This window comes from Centroberyx affinis, unplaced genomic scaffold (genome assembly GCF_046629955.1).
Source record: "Centroberyx affinis isolate AG114_WGS23_722 - 3 ecotype Tasmania unplaced genomic scaffold, CSIRO-AGI_Caff_v1 ptg002151l_1, whole genome shotgun sequence".
NCBI classification, from domain to species: Eukaryota; Metazoa; Chordata; class Actinopteri; order Beryciformes; family Berycidae; genus Centroberyx; species Centroberyx affinis.
The window spans coordinates 10,786-20,029 of NW_027280468.1; positions in this window are offsets into that span (position 1 = coordinate 10,786).

The following is a 9,244-nucleotide window of genomic DNA, read 5'->3' on the forward strand; positions in this document are numbered from 1 at the left end:
TCCATTTTGGTGTGGTCATTGCAAATAATGTGACATCATCAGTCTGATGTTTGGGACTGACTCCATTTTAGCTCACATCAACAAACAAATTATCATTTATTTGACTATAAAGTCCTTGTACCTACTACTAAATGTAGGAGTAAAGACCTAAAACACGGCTCAAATAGAAGTCCAAGTACAGAATTTTAAAAATACTTCAGATCTGGATCAGATTTAGATCACCTAAGGATTAAATAGTTTTTTCTGGTCCTATGTAAATCCAGCCTATGCAAAAACAACTAAAATAGAATATATGTTATATCCAACAGCAGAAATAATTTGATACTGTCTATAGCCTAAGCCACTTCTAGTTTGTTTAGGTGTGTGTAACAGTTTTGTACTGAATGTCTTTTTAGCATGTGCTCTTTTATAAAATGTTATGTCCACAGTAGATAGTAGCAGACAACTTGTCTCATGCTGTATGGCTATCTGACCACAGAGAGGCGCTGATGGTTTAGTGTGAAATAAAAAGTTCCAACATTTACAGATTACCTTCATTCATCCTTCACAGACTGTAGTCTTAATTTATGGAAGCACCTTCTTTTTTCTGTTTCTCTCTTTCTCTCTGTCTCTCCCTCCCTTTCTGCCTTCCCTCTCTTTTTCTCACCAATCACACTGAGTGAGAGCTATGGAAATTAAGGTTATTTTTGAACAGTAATAGCAACAACTGTCACCCATATTGTGTTATTTTGCTGAGCATGCACGCTCTTTTCCAGCAACAACCTGCTTCACATTCCTGCAGTTGCACTCACTGACATCTGGGAGCTGTGCAGCACCACTGCAGTCGTCTACTGCGGACTACTGAGCAGCTCTGCTGGAGCAGTTGGGGGTTAAATGCCTTGCTCAAAGGCACCTCGTTGATTGCTGGTGAGGGATGGCAGAGCATTACTCATTCACTTCCCCCACCAGCAAACATCTAGTCATCAACCTGCTTCTCTGACCTTTTGGCTACCACCATCCCCATTTTACCATTGATTATGTATTCAGTGAGGAATTATCTTCACTGATATTACTTAAAATGGCGAAAAAATTTAATACAGTTGCTTTATTTTGTAGTGATGATAGGTAGATAGACATGGCACTATCCAAATTTTGCCAACAAATTGTATTCTCTTCCTGTTTTTTATTTTTTCTAATATTTTTTTTATTATAGTTTTTTTATGGATATATGGAGATATTGTACATACATTTTAACCATCTCATAATAGTAATCACCTATTTAATGAGGCTGAGATAAAGGATCTAATACATTGAAGACTCCCTTGAGGACACTTTTAGTTTGGATGCCGACATTATTTCCTTTTGATGCTTTAAGGATGTGCTGCTCAAATAAAATCTTGAACTAGACTGTTAGCTTTCATGTTCATAGCTTACAAACGGTTCATTATATTATTATTCTGCAGTCACTCAAGCAAGTTGCTTTTCATAGCACCTATTTGTTTCAATTGTTTGAGTGTTTAGTTTGTTACATTTGCCCCATTTAATCAAGACATTGTACTCAATCATTAAAATGTGATTTTAAATTGTTTCCAATACATTACACACAGCAAATGACACTCAGCTACATTTAAAGACTGTTAAAATGAAAAACAAGAAATAAAGGACACTGTTGTTGCCTTTGGGTGGCAGTATTGTTCCTCTGTGGCTGGCTGCTCGTGTAACAATTACACTGTCTCTCCACCGGGGGCGCTGTGACCTTTGTTTGTCTTCTCATCTCTCCTATGTACAAAGCCTGCACAAGAGCACAAGGAATCTAAGATAGTTAGGGTGATTGAGCTGCTACAGCCAGGCTATGTTTACTTGCCTTTCTAATAATTTTACTCTTGGTAAACTCAAATACACCCAACACAATTTCACCCTTGACATCCTCTGAGAAGGTGCCTCATCACAGATTAGATTCAAAAAGCACTTTAAATGGATTTATCTGTGAATGTCCCCTTCCCTGCTGCCTGCCTCTCCCTGTGTTGAGAGTGATAGAATTACTCTGTGGAGTTGGAGATGAAATTACACACTGATATAGGTACCCAGAGGACCCACCAGCAGCCACCAACCAGCACTATTATTGCCATAAACATGAAAATCTCTTGTCGGCACACAGGTAGTGACAGCAAAGCCTCACGCCTTCAGGTAAATAGGAGGGGTTGTCAGCCACAGAATCTTGTCGTTGATTCATAAATAACGAGACTGTACACATGCAGAGTTTTGCTTCCTGTCCTGCTCTGTTCGGTTCTGTCCCCTTGTAGCGCACATGGCTGGAACTGCATGCCTCCAATCAGCAAGGGAGTGACATAAAAGGGAATGTTTTCTTTCTGTCTAAAACAAATGGCGTTGACCCTACACTACGGCTCAAAAATCAGACCCTCCGAAGATCAGTTCTCTGCTAAATGTCATCTGGGCCTTAGAGGAGGGGATTACATCGGCATGGTGGCCTGGTGGTTAGTGAGGTCATTCCCCAACCGGAGGGCTGGGGTTGGATCCCCTGTGTGGCCATACACTACCAGTCAAAAGTTTGGATGCACTTTTTTTTCCACATTTTTCTTTATTTTACTATTTTCCACATTTTAGAATAATAGTAAAGACATCAAAACCATGAAATAACACAAATGGAATTATGCAGTGATCAAAAAAGTGTTAAACAAATCAAAACTATCTTACTATCTTCTAAACACTCTTTGCCTTGATGGAAAGGCAAAGGCTTTGGAAAGATATTCACACTTAGGCATCAACTTCACTATTTATATTTGTCTAAGACACAAATTTCAAGCATTTAAGCATAAGCCTTTAGATCAAAAGATAATGAAAAACACAGTACATTCAATCAGTGTGTCCAAACTTTCGACTGGTTGTGTACCTGCCGAAGTGTCCTTGAGCAAGATACTTAACCTCAGGAGTGACGCAATAGCTGGCTGACACTGTCCTTCAACCAGAGGGTGGCAATCAATAAAGTATATCAAAATAAATAAATAAATAAAGATTAAGGAAATATGACTGCCCTTAATGCCACACTCTCAGCTGAGAAGAATTCTCTAATCCAGTAAACACGACTCTAACCCCATGATCAGTCAGGCCGACAGGAGAGGGCTGGAGGAGGGGGGAAGAGGGGGAGGCGAGGTCCACATAAAGGCCACTGTGTGACCTCAAGTTGACTGAGCACAGAGGGCCTTTATGTTTTACTTCTCAGGAGAGATGAAGAGAGTGTGCCCTTTCATGCTGTTAAACACACACACACACACACACATTACAGTCTGTACAAAGGTGTACAAACATGGAGACATGCACACGCACAGGCATGCATTTACGCACACACACACACAAACATGCATATACACACATGCACACACATGGACCCAAAGTTGTGTTCCCACTATGGGATTACTCAGGCATCCTGTGGGCAAGTTGTGCCAGGGTGGAGGAGAAGAAGGCTGGGTGGGAACGGCTCTCTCCTTACCATGGTGTTTGGTTATGCGGTATAGTAACCTCACTAGCCATTCAGCCACTCACTGTATGCCTGCTAGCATTACAAAGCTATCAATGCCTTCATATAGTCTCTTGACAGGGCAGACAAGCTGACATGGCTAACTGTGTGACCAGCTAAAACACGTACAAAAAAAGATGTTTCGATTGAGTGCATTGAGTTGAGGTGACCTAAAGAAATGCAGTTTGGATTGGAAACTGTGTGGGAGTGAGTCGCTTGAATCTGTATCTGTATCTTTGAACCTGTGTCTCGATCTATTAGTCTCAGTGGGGCTGAGGTTTTGCAAATGGGACAGTGAATCACCGAAAGGTCTATAAAGAAAAAAGTATGATGAAAAATAATGTTGGTCATAATTGTCCATCTACAGCTCTTCAAAGTGATTTCTGTGTATCATGGCCCTTAGAGCTGGTAGACACTAAAGGACCTCAAAATCCTCTCTTTTTGTCCGATGACTGATCGCATTACAAGATGTCATTAGTCACACAACAGGAGCGAACATCAAAGGATTTCACTAAGATCATCAAAAGTTCTCTGAAACTTGTCTGAGGTAGGAATTAGGCTTGTCGTGAACGGATTTATCTCCCATTTGGCAGTGAATAGCAAGGGACAGTTCAAATGTGGTAAAGGGACATGTGAGGATGCTGATCTTGTACCAATGTCACTTAAGACTTTCCAGCTTTACTCTCTTGAATAAAGCTTAATAGTGTATTACTGTACAATAAAAGATTTCGGTCCTATGTAGCTCAATAGATAGAGCATGGCATTAACATCATTGCCAGTATTAAGGATACAATTCCCACTGGGACCAAATACTGAAATGTAGTCACTCATGGTCCTGTAAGACACTTGGATAAAATGGATAAAAGAGTTCACCACATAACTTAAATTAAGAATTTTCCTCAACAGCAGAATAACATCTGGCATTGTCCAGCTTTGTATGATACAATAGCTTGACTTGTAACCCCAGCTGCCCCTTGACATTTGGTGTGGACTCACACACGCACGCACGCAAACGAATATACAAATGAGCAGTTCCCAAGATCTACAGGCATCATGCAGCAAAAATTCCCACCCTAGTTCATCTTCACATGTGGATCATGAGAGGAATCGCAGCAGCCAGCCAGCGACTAAGGAGGGGTCACCCAGCTGTCTGGAGCGGGGCCATGTTAGTCAGCTACGGCGAGGGAGTGCTGCTGCCACCGGCCTGTGAAATCACCGATCTGATGATGGGAGTCGTCCCCCTGACAGCAAAGGAAACGGTGACAGTGGAGGTTGGAGAATGAGTCTGGTGAAATATGGGCCTGTCAGGAGGGGAGAGAGGCTGAGCACGGTGGCGCAGGGCCGTCGCTCCCCGTGGCTGACTTCATCATTGGCGCTCCCCATGGAGCCGGTGGGGGGGTGGGGGGGTGGCGGGGGCTGGTTGGTGGGAACCCGATTAAAGCTGGGAGCCTATCTTCCCTCCACAAGATCTACTCATTTGTTCCAATTGCCTGGGACTATAAACACGAATATCCCAACTTCAATTTCTGCCTTTCAAGGAAGGGGAGCCTTAATGAGAATTTATTGCCCTGTTGTTGTAACTGTGCGGACTCCCAGGCATGCTGGAGGAATTGTCCATTTGCATACTCCTTAAAATTGATGAGTGGAGAAAGTGAGGGAACCGAGTTGTAAGAAAGAATACTTCTTTTGCGGCAGTCGCCAAAGTCGGGCCAGATGTTTCAGTGATGAGGCAGGAGGTATTTAAACTGTCAGGCAGAGCACTCGAGTGTGTCTTGAGTCGACGACGCAAGCTGCTTCTCTGTCTCGTATAACGCCCATCGCTTTCGATGCGGAGCGTTAACACAAAAAGTGAGATGTTTGTTAACTCAGATATATACGGTGGAGTCGGCTCTGCATAAATTGTGCACAGGATGAGCTATTATCAAAACAAATGAGCCAGCGACTGCAGCTGCATGTAAATCAGAACACTGTTTTTTCCCTCACTATTCAAATGTCTTCAGCCATTCTCTATCTCACATCCAGTGGTTTCTCATCTGCCCCTATTCTTCCTTTACAAAGCCAGCCTCTCCTCTTACCTTTCCCATGCTGCAATGTGTTTATCCCTACGGAAATGAAGATTTCTTCACATCTTTATTCATTTAATTAGGTTGCAAAGCAGAGCTAGAGCCAGAAGATGAATTACCTGTGGCCTTGATATTGTGCCACAGAATCTCTGAGCAGTAGGCTCTGCAGAAATTAGACCTCAAGTCTGGAGGTGGGCTTTTTGGCAATGTCTGCTCACAGACTAGTCCCTCTTCTCTCTTTCCGCTAAATTCAATTATCCTCACATAAACCTGCCGAAGTGGAGAATGGAAATCTCAAGTCATGTCTTCGAGCCTTGTCTTATTGTAAGCCAGCTGGTCAAATTAGGGTGGAGTGATTTGGGACTTTGTATGTAGTTAGTCTTTTTATTGATCTGGGGGAAAGCCTAACTGATGTACTTGAGATCTTCGTAACCTTGCTGGACCAAGAGGGTGTTGAAAAGGTAAGCACACTGCCCGAAAGGAGCTTACGTCAAGATGAAGCATCTGAATTTTGCTTGTTACAGTGAAAATAAAAAAGATTTTTGTGAGACAGTCCAAACTATGCGATGAAGATGTGTGCCTTAACAAGACCCAACAAACAACCTCAATCCCTCTGAAGAAGATTGCCGTTCTTCTAGGAAGTATCCAAGTGGAGAAGTTGGTGTTACTCGTGCTAGCTTGTATTTATTTATTTATTTATTTTTACTTTTTATTTAAATGTTCCATTATTTTACAGAACAAAACATTCCCTGACATAGGACCTCATAGAAATAAAAAAATAAAAATAGGTAAAGAAACAGACATTTACAAAAGAGGGGGGTGGTATTCCATTATAATAACACATTTTGTTACATCAACCCATCTCACTTAGTTAAACACCTAGGTATAGTGTAACACAAGACCACCTTTGTATAAAAGTATCCATTTTCAGTTGCAGATTTGCAGTCATTCGTTCCATTATGTAAACCCTTTTCAGTCTCTGCACCCATTGAGTTATGGTTGGTGGTTTTGCATCCTTCCAGTTCACAGTTATCATCTTCTTGGCAATCAATAAAAGTATCCGCAGTCTATACCTCTGATCTGTGCTATATATTCTCTTAGGTACAGCTCCTAACAAAAATAACAATGGATCTGGGGGGACATCCACTAAAATATTGTCAATTTCTTCTTTAACACTTTTCCAGAACCCTTGAATTATTGGGCAATCCCAAAAGATATGTGTATGCTAGCTTGTATTATAGTGTCCTCTTGTGAGTCTCCTTCCCAGACTTGAACCCCAAGTCCTGTGCTTGCAAGCGTGATAGACTATTCATTGAGTCAAATCAAAAGAGCGATCTTTTTTTGGAAGAAGGATAACATTTGTCAGCCGAGTTAAGTCATCAGCTCTGATTGGCAAGTGAAGATGCGCCTTTATTTGACCAGAAAACACGTTCTTATTTACAGCAAATGGTCTCGGGTGGTAGCTAAAGGGGGGGAGGGAGAGTTGTACAACAACGCTTGGCGCATATTGATAGCCAGTAGTGCTAAACAGATGCATGTGGGGAGCACTAGTCCTGGCTTCTGCTGTTGATACACTATGTGACTAATCAAAAAACCATTTGAAGTGCACCACTCTCTTAATTAAAGTCTTGATATTTTTAACTTCTAGCACTCAGCGCTCTGACCGCCGTCGCTGTCACCGCTGTCACCGCTGTCAGGAATGTGCAACAGTGCGTCATTTTCATTACAAATAACAAGAAAATGAAGCCGGCACTGTAAAGAGCTTCCTGGCGGACATGCAGCATTACTGCCTCCACTCCAGGAATACAAGGCCCCATTTGAGCCACTTAACCCCACCAGTTGCATGAGAATTCACAGAAGTGAAAACATGGGCATGTTTATGCAAAAAAAAAAAAAAAAAAAGAGTCATATGAACTTGGCTTATGGTCACACTGTATGGTCTCACGCTTTTAGCGGAAGAGGCGAGGTGGAGATGCCTCTCCACCCTTTTTGGAAAGCTAATACTAATACGTAATACACTTCACTACATTATGTGTCTTCATCAGTCAATCTTTCTAGGCTCCAAAAACAAGTAAGCACTGCCTTTACCCACATACGTAAGTAAACACACACACACATACACACACACACACACACACACACAGACATACTGTATGCTCACAGGCAAGCACATGCAAGCACAGACTACAGCACTTACACAAAACAACATACTGTGACACAAGTGAACAAGTGAATTAGTGTGAACAGCCTGAACAAACAGCCCATACCAAGAGGAAGTCCCATCAGAGGGGTCAGGGTTATGTTGGGACAGACCAAATACGAGAGTGAGAACTGTGTATCAAAACAACCGGAGATATGGATATTTTTTCCTCTGGAGATAGAAAATATTTCCAAGAGGAATGTCTGTTTTCCAAATACCACACTTCATAAATGAAACTGTCAAACCAACTATGTTGTAAGCCTGTAATCCCTGCAGGAAACATAAACATAAATTACTGTTTAGGCTCAAGAGAAACAAATACTATTCTTTTTGCTGATGCTATTAGCAAAACAGACAACAACCCGTTCATAATGCTGCTTGTATGAAACTGCGTTGAGGTCATACCTGTCTGATTTCTTGATTTGCGATTTGGGCATACTCTTCAACTGAATGGATGCTTCTGAAATCATATTCCACTGTATTAACACAAGGAGAGACGAGGCTAGACCGCCACACAGGCAAACAGCTGGACTCCCTCACAGTTAAAATCTGTGCAGTGTTGATCTTCTAGAGAGATGAGACTTTGAAACATCCTCAAACACTTTCAATCAGCTTCCTCTCCTCTGATTGACTGTGTATCTGTCTGTACCTGTGTGTGTACCCGTCTTTCTCTTTTTCTCACGTACAGGTCTTTCTCTCTGTTTCTTCTCCCCTTTCAATCCCTTCCGTCTGATTCTTCAAAGAGGCCGACTCAACTTTTTTTGTTTGGCGGCACTGTCCATTGAAGTAGATTATTTATTCAAACCCTTAAAGGGGCAAATATTAATTAGTAATATTTATTTGTAATTTTTGTTCACACTCTGATGCTTTTCTGTTAAACGTGACTACACATCATCTAGTCTTTTAGATGGTCATGTAGTTACCCCACCGGTGAATACTGTTCATTTGACTACATTTCCCCTTCCACAAGGCAGTGTGGTGCATTATTGCCAAGTCTTTTCTTTATATTGCTATTGAAGCCTATGGCAGAATGGTTATGAGGGACATGCCACCGTGTTTGAGGATTGAGAGCAAGACAAAAGATTGAAATTGGATCACCACCTTCCTGATAAAAACATAGATTTTGTTTTTGCTTGGTATTGCATAAATATAACTTTGACATTGTCTTGCTGCTTTCTGAGCATAAAAAAATGACATTTTCTTAGTTTTTGTCTGAAAATTTCACAGCAAGTGTTATATCACTGTTGTGTGAAAAACCTGAAACTCCAATTTTAGTGATTTCCATGTTTTAACTTCAAGTTGCTCCTCTATGGGTTGAGGAAACTCTGTGTCCATGGGGCTTATGAAAACCATTCAAAACCCATTGGATAAACAAAAAAAATCCATGCTTTTTCTTCTGTCACTGTAAAGTCAAGTCCAAAGTCAGACAATTTGGAGATACACGGTTTTCGCCTGACAATAATGATA